The sequence below is a fragment of the Sciurus vulgaris genome, assembly GCF_902686455.1.
Source record: "Sciurus vulgaris genome assembly, chromosome: 17".
In the NCBI taxonomy this organism is placed as follows: domain Eukaryota; kingdom Metazoa; phylum Chordata; class Mammalia; order Rodentia; family Sciuridae; genus Sciurus; species Sciurus vulgaris.
Genome location: NC_136478.1, coordinates 8,225,779 through 8,242,159, shown reverse-complemented (window position 1 = coordinate 8,242,159; position 16,381 = coordinate 8,225,779). Strand labels below are relative to the sequence as shown.

Here is a 16,381-nt window from a genome sequence, read left to right as displayed (position 1 = left end):
GCAGGTCCAAAGCAGCCCCGTCAAGACCACCCACCTGCAGAGGGGAGTCTTGCCCACCGTAGGTCCCTACCGTGTGCCAAGCACGGACTGCATGGCAGGCCTCCCTGAGATGCGGCCCCCGCCCCAGGGAGCCCAGCATCGCTGTTGCCTGTCCTTCGTTGCCAATGTCCAGAGTCACCTCAGAGGCCTGGTTTTTCAAAGAGTCTGTTTCCAGGTTCCCAGACAGTCATTGTAGAAGTTTTCCAAGAAAAGGAGTTTGAAGGAAAACAAATGAAAATGATAAAGAAGAACGTGCCGATTGCCGAGAATTCCTCCTGTGTCTTTCTGGGTTGTGGTAATGTCAACCAGGAATGAGATCCTTGCTATGTTTGGATGCTATGTTTTTGTCTCTTGGGACTTAGCACAAAGCACCCCATCCTTCTGGGTCATCTTTTCTACCCCCACTGCTTCACAATGGAGTTGACCCTCATGAATCAGCTTTACCTTTATCAGCTTCTACCTCTTCCAGCCTCTGTCACATTGGATGGAAGCGACTTCCGGTGCATTCCGTCTAGCAGAGTAGGAACTCCTTGAAGACAGGGTCTCTCTGAGCTTCAAGGAGCCCAAGTCTTGTGTGTGGCATCAAGAGTGAAATCAGGTTATAGACAGAGGCTAAAGCAAAGTTAGCAATGACATGGCCGCTGTAACTCGCACCCTACAAAAGGTGGGGGTCCAGATGCATTGTCAGTGTCTGATTTATCTCCTGCAGCCAAATCAAGTGGGGCAACATCCACGTGGAGCTCTGAACTCAGAGACCTTCTCCAATTTGGAACTCCTGGCAGGACGCCACTCAGTTGCCTGGGGAGAGTTTCAGCATGTGAGATTGCAGGTCTCAATGTGCAGGGCAGGCCACCTAAAGACGTCCTGGGAGGCCACTGCCGCTTAGAGAGCTGGCCCCTGTTAATAAGTGAGCATGCCCCCGAAAGTGGAAAGAAGCCTCGAGAGTCCTGGGCAGCCATTTCCCCAGTCACTAAACTGGACCAGAACACAGGAGGGGAACTCTGATTGAAGAGGCTGCGACTGAGCATCAGGAACAAGTGAGAAGCCACTGAAGTGGCCACCAGTTCTTCCTTCTGTTTCCATGGAGTAGCGAGGGGCCCTCAGGTTAGTTCTGTGGGTCAGGTGATCCTGTCCAGGCTGGACATCTGTTGGAACAAAGAAGCAATTCAAACTGAGCAGCTTGAATATGTCGTTTGCATGTGTGCCCATCTGAAACGCTGGATGTCAAGAGCCAGCAGGAGAAGAGGCCGTTTGTCTTGGTGTTAGTGAGACTCGCCCTTTGCTTTACTTTCATGCCTCTGGGAATTTTCCATATCAAATAGATCAAATCTAGGTTTGAAAGTCTATAACTAAAACTGTGGTCTTGGGGATGATTTTATCTTATTACTTTTTAAATCTGGGCATTGCTGTGACTCCGGCACTCTGCCAGTCCTCTCCAGACACCTGGCCTTTCAGTCTGAAAGTCTTCTGCCCTTCCTACATGTCTGATTGTGCTCCCTGTTGGGTCTGACCACTGTTTTTTGTTGAAAAGGACTTTAAGTTGGTAATTTTTTTTAAGTGCTTTTCTCTCTTCCCTTTTTTATCTCAATATCTATTTGACTTGATTCATTGTTTTCCAAAATGCTGGGCATTCTTTTTCTCTGGGACTCATTTTGCACGTGTGCCATGTTCTTAGTGGACAGAAGCTGCTCAAGTCACATGGTTGAGCTTGGTCGGGGTGGGAGGGTGGTTGTCTTGTCACCGGATGGGGCCACTTCACATCTCTCGACATGGAAGATGTCATTTCGTCTCACCATGAATTGAGTGTCTCACCCAGCCCTTGGGGCGCCTCCCTTACAGGCTTGCTGGGCAACTCAAAAGAGCCACTTAACCGCCCAGTGCTGGAAACACACGACTGTTTCAAGAAATCCTCCAAATAATCTTGCGTTTCAATTATCCCTCCAGCAAAGACAGGGACAATTCAGCCTGTGTTCCCTTCCGTATTTGAAGAGTCTGGAAGTTCCCAGGTGGACAGAAACTGGCCAAATTCTTTCTTGCACGTAATTACATAAGAACAGGATCTAAGTGTTCAGCCTGGAAGTGGTGGCCCTCCCTGCCGGCCCCCATGCTGGGGTGTGGGAGCATCAGGCGCCGCACAGCCTGGGAGCTGGTGGTGCCTCTAGCTGTCCGGCTGCTGCTGATAGCTGGGCACTGGACGTCGCAGGCCCTGGAAGGGGGCCTAGAGGCACTCCAGCCCAAAGCCAGATTGTGGGGGAGGAAGAGGCATCCCGCATGACCGTCCGGAATTCACTAGGATACTTTTCCTTCCTGGAAGACTCCAGAGAAACAAAGCTCGAGGAGTCGGTCCTGCGCACGTTCCACGTGGATCATGAAGAGGAGCTGTCTCCCCTGGTTCTGCCTTCAGCTCCATAAAGGAGTCAGTTACGAAAAGACGGTTTTTAGAAAACGTCTTCCTGATTGATGGATCCTAGTGAACCAAAAAAAAAAAAAAAAAAGAAAAGAAAAGAAAAAGAAAAAAGGAATACACATTAGTCTTCCATTAAAAATAGATCAAAAAGTCCCTAAAAGAAAAAAATAAAACGACCTACAACAATGAAATAAATTAGGATCCTACTATGGAGGCCTGCAAATGAGTTTGCTAAGTGTTGTATTTTCTCAAGTCACTTAGGTTTTTAACTTCCTGTTTCTGCCTGGAGCAATAAAGGCAGGAATACTATCATTAGCTTCAAAAAACTTTTTTTTTTTTGAGCCCCCGGCTGCATTTGTTATTTTGTTCTCCATCCCCCGCTTAACTGTGTCCCTGCATTTATCACAGCGCAGGTGAGTCTCACTGTGGAAGGTAACTGGGATGGGAGGAGGGAGGAAATGTCCCTCTTCCTACTTGCAGAGTGGCGCCAGATCCTGTCGGGTGGCGGTGGGCACAGCCTTCGGGCTGGACAGCTCTGCCCTGATGAGCTGCCCATCCCAGCGTGTCAGGACAGCGCCCCGACGTGCCTAGATCCCTGCTCACTCACTGCTCACAATAAGCCCCAGGACGATGCCTTGCATTGTTCTTTAAAGTAATAGCTTTGTCCTCTCAGCCCCTTCAGAAGTGCCCAGAAGAGCAAGCCACCTCGATGCTATTTATAACCATTTGCACCTCTTGCCTCGAGGGCCTAAATTGGGAACCTAATTTTAGATCCATAACAGCTGAAATATGTGTAAAAGTGGGCTCAAAATAAAATATTCCAGGGTGGCACGCATCAGCGTCCTCTGAACAGGTTCAGGTTAATTTACCTCACTGTGGATATTTAATTATATCATTGAGGAAATACCGATAATTAAATCATTATTTCTTAGGTGTTGGGTCCAAGGACAGGAGTCAAAGGCAGAGGAGGAGGGATGGGCCCTGGAGGCTGCAGGGCTGGTCAGAGGAAGGAGCCAGGCTTTGCACTTTCACGGAGGCTGAGTCCACCCAGGCCACAGGGTCCTCGGTCCCACTCGGCCTCTTTGCACCTTAATTTGTCCCTAATGGGGAGAGTGCTGCCTGGTTCCATGGTTGGTAGTCAAACTTAGAATGCAGACTTTGCTCTCCACCTGCCAGGTGGGAGGTCAGACCACAAATAGTTGCAGTGGTGGCTGCTGTTTATTTCTTTATTGTTACTATTCAGGTCGCCTGTCACTGTTCCACCCAGTTCTTTTAGAGCTTGTGGAGCATCTTCACCACATTGCAGGGAGCACTCCCACCTAGCAGATCTCAGACCCTGTCTTTTCCAAGTGGCCAGACTAACCCATGAACTGTCCCGTGAGTGAGCCTGAAGTCGGTCTCTGACGGCATTTGCTTTTGAAATCCTCCCAAGTTGAAGGGCCCCAGCCCCTTAACAACTGTCCCCTTTGTAGATATCCATGACAGCTCTGCTTCCCGCCCTCTGCCTCCCCGTCTCTCAGGACACAGCAGTCTGCTTGTCTGGGTGGCCTGAACCTCAGGGGTTCCCACTCCAGAGAGGTCCTAGCACCTGGGTATTGGCCCCATGACTTCTCTTCTGGAGTCACTTTCCGTTTACCTTCTGTAGCATGACCAAAGGGACTTTGCAAATGCTAGTAACTCAACTAGTCAGCTGACTTTGAAACAGCTGAGCTTCCTGGATTATCAGAGAGGGCTCAGGGTAAGCACAGGACGCCATTAGCGGAGAAGGGGAGGCAGTTGAGGGAGTCGGAGCCGAGGCGGAGGGGAGGCAGAGAGGCAGCAAGCTCAGGAGGACTTTTTCCAGCACTCTTGCTGACTTTGGAGATGGAGGTGCGTGGGGGCAGGAAATACAGGCATCTCCAGAAGTTGAGAATTAGCTCTGCCAATGGCCAGAAGGAAATACAGACCTTTGCTCTGTCACTGTCAAAAGTGGGCACCCCAGTCCTACAACCACAGGGACCCGGATTCCAGCCCAACCTGAAAGAGCCTGCGTGCCGATTCCTCCCCAGAGCATCCGGAACAGAGCCCAGGGCAGCTGACACCTTGACTTTGGCCTTGTGAGACCCTAAGCAGAAAACCCTTCTAAGCCCCAGCACTCTGCCTCCACCCCTGACCCATGGCGGCTGTGTGGTCCTGCACGGGCGTGTGGTTTTGAGTTTGTGGTCGTCGGCAGTCGGGGGTCCCCAACCAGCCCCGGCCCGTCTCCCCAGACATCTCAGCTCTTCTCCGTCCTCCCCTCCCAAGAGAGCCAGCTCCCCCAGTTCAGTAGAATTGCTTTTGTTTGGTTCTGAGCGTGCTCGGAGTCAGATGCAGCCTAACTGCCGCCTTCCACTAACCCCGACACAGGACGCCCGTGTCATGCTGCACTCCTTTTAATTTCACAGATGAACACATTTCTATTCTTCGAATCCCCCACCCCAAATCTCAGGTTAACTCCATCTGGACAAAGCACCGAGGTATACGTGGGACTGCTTCGGAGCCTGACGCCACTGCTGCCCCAGATTCACCCTTCAGGGCACAAACGACAAGTGGAAGGTTTCTCCCCTTTCCTGGCGACAGCTTGCGCCCACCCGGCCCTGTCTGGCCCGAGACGTCTTAGCTGCAGATCCTGACTGGTCACTGCACGTCCATGCAGCCTGGTGGCTCTGGTCCTGCCTTCTCAGTGGCACAGCCTTGTTGATCCTGGGCTCATCACAAGGCAGCCACCGAGGGCTTCTTACACATGAATTGCAACACTCCCGTTTGACAGGAGAACTGAGACTGGTGGGCTCTCCAGGGCAGCTCAGCTCTAGGTATGATCCTTCAGGGTCACTTGAGGAGGGACACTGGCACCCATGTTCTTAACCACAAGACATTGTACGATATTTTTTGTTCTGTCTTAACTTTTTTTTCTTTATTTCATTAAAAAAGAGTGACGATCTGTTTTCCCACCTCGATAGACCTGTGGTTTGCCCATCACTTCCACCCTTTCCCACCCCCTGCTGTGTCTTACGGTGGAATTTGTCTAAAGTTAGAGAACTTGGAAAGTTTGTCCTTGGTTCTGAGCAGGACGGGCAGGACAAATTAATCCAGCCCCTCAGACCTAGACTGGTCTATAAAGGGCAATACCTGTGTGAAACCAATCAATAGTGCAGGCACATTTGCAGCCAGGGTGGGGGATATTTAACCTACTTTAGAGAACAAACTCTTTTTAAGGGCTTTGCACACTAATTGTATGCAAATGGGTGCTGCTAATTGCAAACACACGATGCAAACCTAGTCAAATTAGAAACCTATTCATCAACAGTCCCTTTAGGACCTCTGCTCTGCTCCATGTGGTGTAAATCGCCCATTTATGGCTGCACACTGTCATCTTTCTGACCCCCACTTCCCCATTGGCTGGCTCCCGGGACATTGCCCCAGGAGACTCATCGGGGGCAGAGACTGTGTCCCCTTCGCTTGTGCCTCAATGCCCAACTCAGCCCAGTGGGTACCCCACTTCAAAACAAAAACTCTCACAGGGGGACTCCTCCGTGCCAAGTGTTTCTGTAGGCAGTGGCACAGTGATAGCATGGGTGACCAGACACACGCCCTCCTGGAAAGCCTGCTCACATTCCTCCTGCCGTGAAGCTCCCAGCTGCACGTGCTCAAGCCACCCTCCACTCTCCTGAGGCATTTTGTCTGTTGCACCTTTTCTGACACTTTCCTCTTACTGACCTGTAATTTTTTGTTTTTATTCGTTGAGTCTTCAGTTGTTTATTTATTGCTACTGAATGCAAGTCCCTATGCAAGATGCTGCAGGGGACAAAAAGATGGACCACCTGTGGTCCTTGCTATTACCACTCCTATTCAGTGGTGACCCAAGTCAGGGCAAGGACCATATCTCACTCATTTTCTAGTTATCTTTTCTTTTTCATTTGTTTAAAAACTAACTCTTAAAAATGCCTACCAGAAAAGGCGATATTGGATGTTGTTAGAAGGATGGAGAAGTGGATGGAAGGATGGATGGATGGATGGATGGATGGATGGATGGATGGATAGGTGAATGGGTGGATGGATGGATGGATGGATGGATGGATGGATGGATGGATGGATAGGTGAATGGGTGGATGGATGGATGGATGGATGGATGGATGGATGGATGGATGGATGGATAGGTGAATGGGTGGATGGATGGATGGATGGATGGATGGATGGATGGATGGATGGATGGATGGATAGGTGAATGGGTGGGTGGATGGATGGATGGATGGATGGATGGATGGATGGATAGGTGAATGGGTGGATGGATGGAAAGATGGATGGGAGGATGGATAGAAAGGTAGATGGATGGGTGTATGGGTGGATGGATGGATGAATGGGTGGGTGGATGGTTAGATGAATGAATACATGGATGAATGAGTGATTGAATAGATGGACAAATAATGCATAGGTAGATGAAAAGTGAAATTTTTATATTTTACTGAATATCTGCAATGATGTTATAGCAGCTTGTTTAAAATACTGTAGTCACCCAAATGTTTTAATTCCCTTACATACTTATGCAGCATCAGCAAATGGCCAGTACCATGCCAGGGAGTGAAAGTGACTTCTTAGCATAGAAGCACAGGCACATAAATGAATTCCTGTAGGAATCAGGCATTGGGGGGCATAATAGATATTGCGTGAAGTAACACAGGAAGCACAGATACTTGATCAATTTGTTCTTCTTGATCAGGGAACACTGCAAACAGGAGGTGACAGCTGAAGGCTGTATGGGTACTTGAAGACTATATGGATAGTTGAAGTCCATATTAGATTTTGCCCCATAAACTTCACAGTTAGGGTCAACAGGAGGAGAGACCACAAGTATCAGATTGAGTGATCTGATAGAGGGGGACTGATGGGCCTCCAATGATGTTCAATGCAGCCTCCCAGAGGGCCACCTGAGGTCCCTGAATCTAAAACACATGTTTTCCACAGCTGCATGTGCAGTGTCAGTGAAATCTGCCAAGGGGAGCTGGGCAGGTGTGCGGTGACACTCAGGTCAAAGCTGAGGCAGGTGAGAGGTAGCAGTTCTGGGGTCCTGGACCGCCTGGCCAGGAGAGGCCTATTTTGACTGGAGCATGTGAGTGCAAAGCTAGTGGAAACAGTAAAATGCTCACCTCAAACAGGGAGGCCACGCTGAAAGCATGAGCGCTGGACTTCTTCACCACCCACCTCTTCTAACTTCCTGCTTATTAAACTTATTTTCACCTCTAAAAAATTAATGTTGTGTTTTTGAAGTAGTTTCAGGTTCAGAGCAAGCCTGGGTGGCGAGTACAGCAAGTTCCCCTACACCCACTGCCCGCTTCCCTGTCCTGCCTTCAGCGTCCCCCGCCAGAGCCGGGCACAGCATCGTCACCCCAAGTCCACAGTAGGTTCACGCAAGGGCTGCCCATGGCCTCATGCCTCTGGGAGCTTCCACACGTGTGTAATGGCGTGATCTGCCACGTCCTAGGAGATCGTCCTCTTTCATCTCCCCTCATACAAAATGGTGACACTGACCTAGAACGTTTCTGTTTTGAACTTTTAATTTCTTGGGGCACATGTCCAAGCTTCCCTTTGGTGAGCTTTTGGTTTTGGAAGTGTACCGGCAGCAAGAAATCTGGGCTGTGGCACAGTCGCAGTCCCACCAGGAGATAGAGGAAGCTGGGGGAGGCGGCAGGTGGGGGTGGCAGCCTTTGGAAATGATAAAGGGGGGCATCTTGAACATGTGAGTTTGAGCCACTCAAACTTCTGGAAAAGAAGATGTTCTTTTTTGTTTATTTTTCATTTACATATTTTACTTGGAAATGTTTACACAAGTACAGGGAAACTCAATTTTGAGACAGTGGATGTTATTAGATTATCATCAGCTGATTATAAAAGAGACATGGAAATTATTCACACGATGAAAGATTTCAGAACTTTAGTGGAATGGTCAGCCTCAGAGGATGCCATGCCAACAGTGATCTATTTCAGTCTGCATACTTTCCAAGAATGTCACCGTCTCTCAATAAGAAATAACCCTTGTCATCTAGACCTACCTTGGTGCCTCCACACTCTGGGAGAACAACTTCATCGCCGACTTTCACGCTCACTGGCGGAATCCCTCCACCCTTTCCTTTAGAGCCTGATCCACAGCGACTACTGTTGCTTGCAATAATTTTCCTTGAGATTTTTCTGGACGCATAATGCCTCCTCTGGTTGCAGTTTCGGCCACACTCCTTCTGACCAATATTCGGCCAAAGAGTGGAAGAATCTTTCTAAATGACTCGCACTGCCGCAGCCAGGGCTCCCAGGAGGATGTGCTTAAAGTTTCCTGTTGCTACTGAACAGCCGTTGTCCCTCCGAGCACCTGGGTGTCTTCAGCGAGCACAGATTTCCTGGCAGTTGGAGGGCTCTGTTCAGCCTTGAGGGTCTGGGCATCAGGATCTGTCACCCGTGTGCTTTATTTAATAGACTTTCCTGATGTGGTGTTTTATATCATCCTTTGTCTCTAAGTGATTTACTGCTGGGAAGATGATAAACACTCCAGGTTTATGCTCTGAAAGTCAAATGCACTGCGGATGTTGCATTATGGAGGATTTGCACTTGAAGAGGCGATATTTACCGAGATGGAAGACGTGTGACGTTCCAGCACGCCACACCACCACCCCTTTCCACGAGGAAATAATTATGTCGGCAATAACAAGTCGCCTGACGCCCAGATGAATTATCCGAGAAAACGTAGCCTCTGAGGATGTCCCCGTGAGATCACAGGGAAGAGTTCCCTGGGCTTGAACTGAGCCTCCCTCTCTCTCTATTTAGTTGTAAAGACAGTCACAAACGTGAGCGCTTCGGGCTCTAACGTGTTGACAGCCAGTGGCCGCCGTGGAGATAGAGATGTCACCTGTCTGTGGGGCTGAGACACAAGAAGAGGGGTTTCTGTGGAAACGGGGATTCTCCACCACCACGCACCTTTCATCTGGGCCCTCCTTTCCGGTGAAAGGCCCGTGATTCGTAACGCAAGTCACGTCGCCCAGCGATGTTTCTTCAGATAGATCCGATCTCTAAGATCCCTTAAGTCGAGGGATTTTCAGACAGTCACTCGATTTATGTACGTGAACCTCTCACTCAGGAAAAGAACTTTTATTTGGCAAGCACATGGGAACAGAGGCCTGAAAAAAAATAATTAGGCCTCTCCTCTCCCTCTTGAGCCTCCAAGCTCTGTGCGCACGGGGGTGGGTCCGCAGAGAAGGTGGAGGCCGTGGGGCGGAGGGACATGACTAATCCTCCTCTCTTTTGTTTGTGCAACAGCTCGATCCCCTGTCCCCACATCAGCACATTTTGCTGCAAATCTCGGTAGCCTCTCGCTTTCGTTTTACTTAATGCGTTTCTGCATTTTCCCGAGGCCGCGGGAGCTGCTTCCTGGCAAGTGGCAGGCCCGCCTCAAATAACTAAAATTGCCTGGGTCTTGAAATCTGCGCCTTCGTATTCTCCCGTATATTATTTGGTCCTATTGTTCCTTAACTTGCTCATCATTCACACGGTGAAGGAAATTCCATTTGGTCCTTTTAAGACCGCCAGACTCGCTGACTTAAACACTCAGCCCCAGTTCCTTCTAGAGATTTCGGTTCTTTATTGAAATGGTCCTTTTAATGTCATCTTTAATTTAATCAAATAGTGTCATCAAAATAACATTTACTCTATTACTGCAAATTCACTGCATTATTAACTAGTGTAACTAGACAAAAAAGATGGTACAAACCCCCATGGAAATATATACTTACTGTAAAAATGGATACAGTTCATAGATGTTCTATATTTAATTTGCAGTTTCAAAGCACTCTCTATGGAGAGGTTTTTATGGTTCTGAAATAATTTAAAAACACACTTTACTACAATCCATAGCAGGTAGTTTTTGCCAATTTGGGAAGTTATGGTGCCTTGTAGTTCTCAGAGTAAGCCCAGCAGTGTCTTTAGCAGAGACGTGCCTCTCTCTTGTTAGAATCGTAGCTCAGCCCTGTACCAGGAGCAGCACCGCCCAGGATGCCCACTTTCCCTTTGGCACCCTCAGAAGACCCAAATGTAGATGATAGGATGTTTGCAAGTATCACCAGGATCCAATTAATTTGATGAAAAATACCAACTCATCAATGCCAATTTAGACAGTGACCAGAGAATTCTGGTCAAGGTTGGGGCAGGGAGTACAAGCAATTTACAAATCCGCCCTTTGATTCAAAATTTAAAAACACATTTGTTGTTTTTAGCCACACACATTCATCATAGCATAGTGGGAAGAGCCCTGGACTAGAAGATAAGAGTTCTGGCTTCAAGACCTCAAGTTATTTACTAGATCTTAGTTTTCCCATCTGTGAAAAGAGGGAGTTCCATAAGGCATTTGCTATCAAAATAGTCCAATATTTTAAAAATGCTTATCTGCCCACTTTTTCTTAAGATCAGTAAAACCATCTTCCAATTAGAATTTTTATCAGAACTTGCCACTAGCTATTTCTTTGTAAAATATGAAAGTAAAATATCAATGGAGCATCTCTACTTCAAGATTTTTATTCTTCTCATTACTGAGAAATTCTGTTCCTGGAAGGATGTTGGACAGACTTAGAAATATGAGTATTGAACTAAATTCATTTATTTTCAAAAGACGTATATTTTTAACCTATTGCTATACTTGCATCAGCCAAGAAAAGAGAGAAGGAAAAGGTTTCTGTCTTATAGGACTTGAAGTATAGTAGTAGACACAAACACTTGAAAGATAAGACTATAAAGTAATTCATGGATCATAGTAGAAATCTTCACAGGAGTAGCCATCTATCCATTCGTCTCTCTAGTTATCCATCCATCCGTCCATCCTTCCATCTTCCATCCTTCCATCCTTCCATCTTCCATCCTTCCATCCTTCCATCTTCCATCCTTCCATCCTTCCATCTGCCCATCCATCCATCCATCCATCCATCCATCCATTCATCCATCCATTCATCCATCCATTCTTCTATCCATCCATTCATCCATCCATCTATCCATTCATCATCCGTCCTTCCATCCTTCCATCTGCCCATTCATCCATCCATCCATCCATCCTTCCATCTTCCATCCTTCCATCCTTCCATCTTCCATCCTTCCATCCTTCCATCTGCCCATCCATCCATCCATCCATCCATCCATCCATCCATCCATCCATTCTTCTATCCATCCATTCATCCATCCATCTATCCATTCATCATCCGTCCTTCCATCCTTCCATCTGCCCATTCATCCATCCATCCATCCATCTCTCCATCCATCCATCCTTCCATCTGCCCATCCATCCATCCTCCATCCTCCATCCATTCCTCCACCCTTCCATCTACTTCTTCAATGTCAGAACCAGTAGTGGTGACTATCAGTGTGATATAAAGGCAGGTATTTTGGTTGAAGATCAAAGAGATAATCAAGATCTGCAGGATAAAATAGAGGCCAGACACTGATGAGATTCCATACAAATATAACATCAAAAGGCCGAATGCACAGATTGCTGAGTCCAAGGAGGTAGGGGAGTCGTGATCCATCAGTGGTTCTCAGCCCTGCTGGCATGATCCAGGAAACTGTAAAGAGGTCTGACCCCTGGGTTCTTCTGGAGAGTGTGATTTAATTGTGTAAGTGTACAGCCTAGACATCAGGAGTTTAAAGCTTCCTAAGTGATGCTTATTTGCAACCAAGTTTGCAACCACATGTGTATTAGAGGAGAGGTCTTTCTGGATGATCAAAGGAAGTACCATAGGTCTCTCAGTGGGTATGTGGTGCTTGGGGGCCAGACTCATTTAGAGGGCTGCAGGTTAGGTCGGATGTCTTAGGGGTGAGTGATGAGGAGTGATACTGTGAATCACGCAACAGATTCAACTGAGACAGCACCAGTCAGCCCAGATACACGGGTTCCTAAATAGAGAATTGCTATTACTTGACTTGTAATGGTGACTCAAAACTGGCCATAATTTTGGTCACAGGTGAAAGATACCCCTGCCTTCAGCTAGGGATGACAGAAAATGATAGAGCTAGGGCTTCACATCTTCAGGTATAACACTCGGCTTGTGTTAGGGTCGAAATCAAGTCTGTGTTTCTTGCTGTGGAGAGAACTGCTGGTATCACATGTTCCATCTAGACTTGTTCACAAGCAACCTTAACACTTAAAACGAAAGGAGACTGTCGCCCCAACTGGAAATCATCCAGTCACCTTAGGTTACAGCCATTGGAGATTGTAACAACTGCCTCTTTTTGTCACATTCTTACCATGGCAGGAAATATGTTCGTGACTTAGCAGATATTTATTAAGTCACTGTCAGGCATGGAACAGATCCAGAGGTGAGGAAGAAGGAAATGGTCTGCTTTCAGGGTTCTTATAATCTGGAGGAGACAGAGCTAAACAAGAAAGCTCAATCATGGTATAACAATCATCCTAATCCCCTGTGCCATCAGCCACCGAGTGGTGTGACTATAATGGAGAGGTATACAGCCATCAATCCAAAAAGAATGTATTTGGCTTTGCGAGTTCTTTTCTATCTGGTTGCCATATTTTCATTTCTTCTTGTTAAATCAGTATTGTCTTTTACTGAGTCCCTGCCTCGGTTATTATATGCATGCACAGCTCTTTTGAAGACTTTACATTAAAAGTAAAGAACTTCATAACCTCTGGGGTTTGCTTTGGTACCCAAGTGCTCTTGACTCCCTAGAAACAGAAGAATCTATAGTGCATTCTCCACAGATTATCTGCGGGGGGGAAGAAATTACTCACTTGTAATTGGATGTCACAGAAAGTCATCGGCACCATAGATCTGTGCAGGAAGACCTCTGTACCCGGGAGACTCAGGTCTTCCTTGCTAAAGGGACAAGTATCCTTAAAAAAGAGACTCAAGTCAAGTGTTTTGTGGTTATATTCCAGATTGTTCTCTTCCCAAATCCATGTGATCCTTCATGGAGGGATAGTGAGATCAGAAAGCAGAAGGTTTAGATAGGTTAGTGGGAAAGATGGGGGAAATTACCATTATAAGTGTGTGTGTGTGTATGTATTTTTAAATGATGGCAATGAACCAGGCATGGTGGCACATGCCTATAGTCCCAGCAACTTTAGAGGCTGGGGCAGGAGGATTGCAAATTCAAGGCTAGCCTCAGTAACTTAGTGAGGCCCTAAGTAACTTAGGGTGACATTGTCTCAAAGATTAAAACAAAGGGGGACTGGAGATGTGATTCAGTGTCCCTGGGTTCATTTCCTGTTACTTACTAAATGAATGAATGAATAAATAAATAAATGCATACATACGTAATGATGGGGACAATGTGCTTGGACAGATTGCACACTTGAATGTAGTCAAGTTGGTGTGGTTCTGTAAAACTAGTTGGTGTAGGGAAATTCTGCCTTTAACCACCAAAGAAGGTGCAATCAGATCACCCTGAGTAGGTGCATAGTTGTGGGAAGGATGGGTGCATGGATAGATGAGTCATTATGAATGGCTGGTGGGGGGACGCATGGATGGCTGGGTGAGGGGCTGGGCAGATGGGGGGGGGGGTAAATAAATGAATGGAAACCTGTTCCCCTGGGAGGACTGTTTTCACAGAGGCCTTGATCCTCCAGCTTTCCTGCGCAAGAGAACTTCCAGGGCAAGTTGGTTAAAATGAGCATATTCTTGGGATGACTGCCGGAAACCCTGATTTTGTAAGTCTGGAGAGGAACTTGGGAACCCCAGGTCGTGACAGCGTGGTAACCTTGCCATTCCAGATCCTCTGTCATCTCTTCCTGTTTCACCCATCTGGTAGACATCGTTCTGTGGCTCCATGCTGCCCTGCATCCAGAAGGTGCTGCTTTCAGAGTCATATTAAAGGCGAGTTGGTAGGGACTGGGAACAGGCCTGTCCTATGGTTTGAGAAGAAGTGTCCCCAGAAGCTCCTGTATGTTAGGAATCCTAACATTCCTGCTGTAATGCTGTAATTCCTGCATTGCAGCAGGAATGTTAGGGTTGGATTCTGAGCTGTGGCCTAACCCGCCCACACTTTGAACAGACTAACGGGCGGTCGGTGTTGGCGGTCGGTGTTGGCAGGAGGTGCGTGGCTGGAGGAGGCGAGTCACTGCAGGCCTGCCCTGGAAAGGTCCACCTGTGATCCTGTCCCGCTTCCCACTGCCTGCTTCTGGCTGCCACGAGGGAAGCCGCTTCCCTCCACCACACCATCCCTCCACCACACCTTTCCACCACGAGGTGCTGTCCTGACTCAGCCCCGAGAGATGGACTCAGCCGTCAGTAGACTGAGGCCTTTGAAACTCAGCCTCAAATTCACTTTTCTTCCTCTAAGTTGTTCTTGTCAGGTGTTCTGGTCACAGCGACAGAAATCTGACTAACACAATCTGGAGGCGGGGTCTCAGTGTCCGTAAACAGCTGTCCTGTCTCCCTTCAGCACCTCCCTCCTGGATGCTGCCAAATGAGCTCAGAGGTACCATCCTAGTGCTTTGGAAAGGGATGGTTTTAGGAGGATCAAGGTGGTCTTCTGTACTGGGATGTCTCCCAGGGGAGAAGGGGAGGGCCAAGCCATTAACAAGGACATCGCCCTGCAGGTGACCCCCATGGGGTGTGCTTTGGAAGGGGTTTGTCCTTCCTTTATCCCGATGGCCAAATCTCACCGCAGAGGGCTCATGTTTGGAGTCAGAAAGACATCCTTTCCCCCCGCCCCCCAGAAGAAACCTGATTGTGAAGGAGGGGGACAGGCCCTGGAGCCACTGGATGAGGTCTAGGAAGCAGAGTTTCACACATCCATGATTTCCTTGTAGGCCAAGTTTACTCTGAGGGATGACAGTCATTTTTAAAGGAAGTCAGATTGCCTCACATTGCATTTAAAGGCTTAAATAATGTGTTCTGGGAGACAATTCTCTAAAATAGTTTTCCAAGTGAATGCATCAGAAAGTTCCCAGGAAGAATAACCGGTATAGGGAAAGGGGGGCACGTGAGCTGCTCGGGTCAGGATCTGCCAGGAGAGGCGCCATGCCTACCCACGGCGACATGCCCCCTCACCAGCTGTCAGTCAGGGCATGTTCGCCTGCTCACACACCTGTGCCAACACCACCTGATTAAGACAGAGAACACTTCCAGTACTCCAGGGGTCTCACCTATAGCCCTTTTCAACCAAAAAGGGGCCAGTGACTTCAGAGCCAATGACTAGTTTGATCGTCCTTGAGTACTAGATTAGTAAATCCTATGGGATGACTTATTTAGCATCCTGCTGATTGTGCTCATCATTCTGTGGTGGAATTCACTCACAGTATTTCATTCTTCACTGCTGTATAATACGCCACCCTGGTAGTTCATTACTATAAAAATTTCCACACGGGTACAAGGTAAAGACTTATACAACAAATACTCATCTGTGCACCACTTACATTCTATAACGATTTCTCTCCACTTGCATCTCTGGATGTGTCACCCATGTAGTCGTGTGACTCTGGGCGGGTGAACCAAACCTCAAATGTATCCCATCAGTTAAACAGAGACAATAGTAACAATGGCAAAGAATTACTGTTTATGATTGAATGAACTTCTTCAGTGCCTAGTATAATCCCCACCTCGCCCAGATTCCCAGTCTCATGCTTCCCACTGGAAGATTCTGGAACTGTTGGTGTCTTGAGGACAAGTGGCGATAGCAGCGTGGTGGTGGGTATTGCTGGTTTTTGCCTTGGCTTTGTCCTTGCCGCACTGTGACGTGATGCTAGTTAAGCAGCTGCCTCTGCAAACACAGCTCTGCTCGTCTCTCTCTTCCCTGCTGATGTTATAATATCTGGAGACTTATTGATTATTTGTTTGATTCTATTGTGGGCACAGGAGCGCTTCTTAGATTAACACTATTAGATTTCCCCAAACAGTATCGCCGTGGTTTATACAATTGGACAAAACAGGTGATCTA

The 16,381-nt window shown here is 47.6% G+C and overlaps 1 protein-coding gene and 1 pseudogene across 4 annotated transcripts in view; one reads left to right on the top strand and one right to left on the bottom strand.

Moving 5' to 3' along the window:
• WWOX (WW domain containing oxidoreductase) overlaps positions 1-16,381 on the top strand; it is a 910,606-nt gene that overhangs the window by 687,537 nt on the left and 206,688 nt on the right. The gene's annotated exons all lie outside the window — the stretch shown is intronic.
• Positions 6,859-15,485, bottom strand: LOC306647657 (10 kDa heat shock protein, mitochondrial-like; annotated as a pseudogene). The gene is made up of 2 exons: positions 15,474-15,485; positions 6,859-8,759 (listed from the first exon to the last, which is right to left on the bottom strand). The product of its transcript is annotated as a 10 kDa heat shock protein, mitochondrial-like (transcript).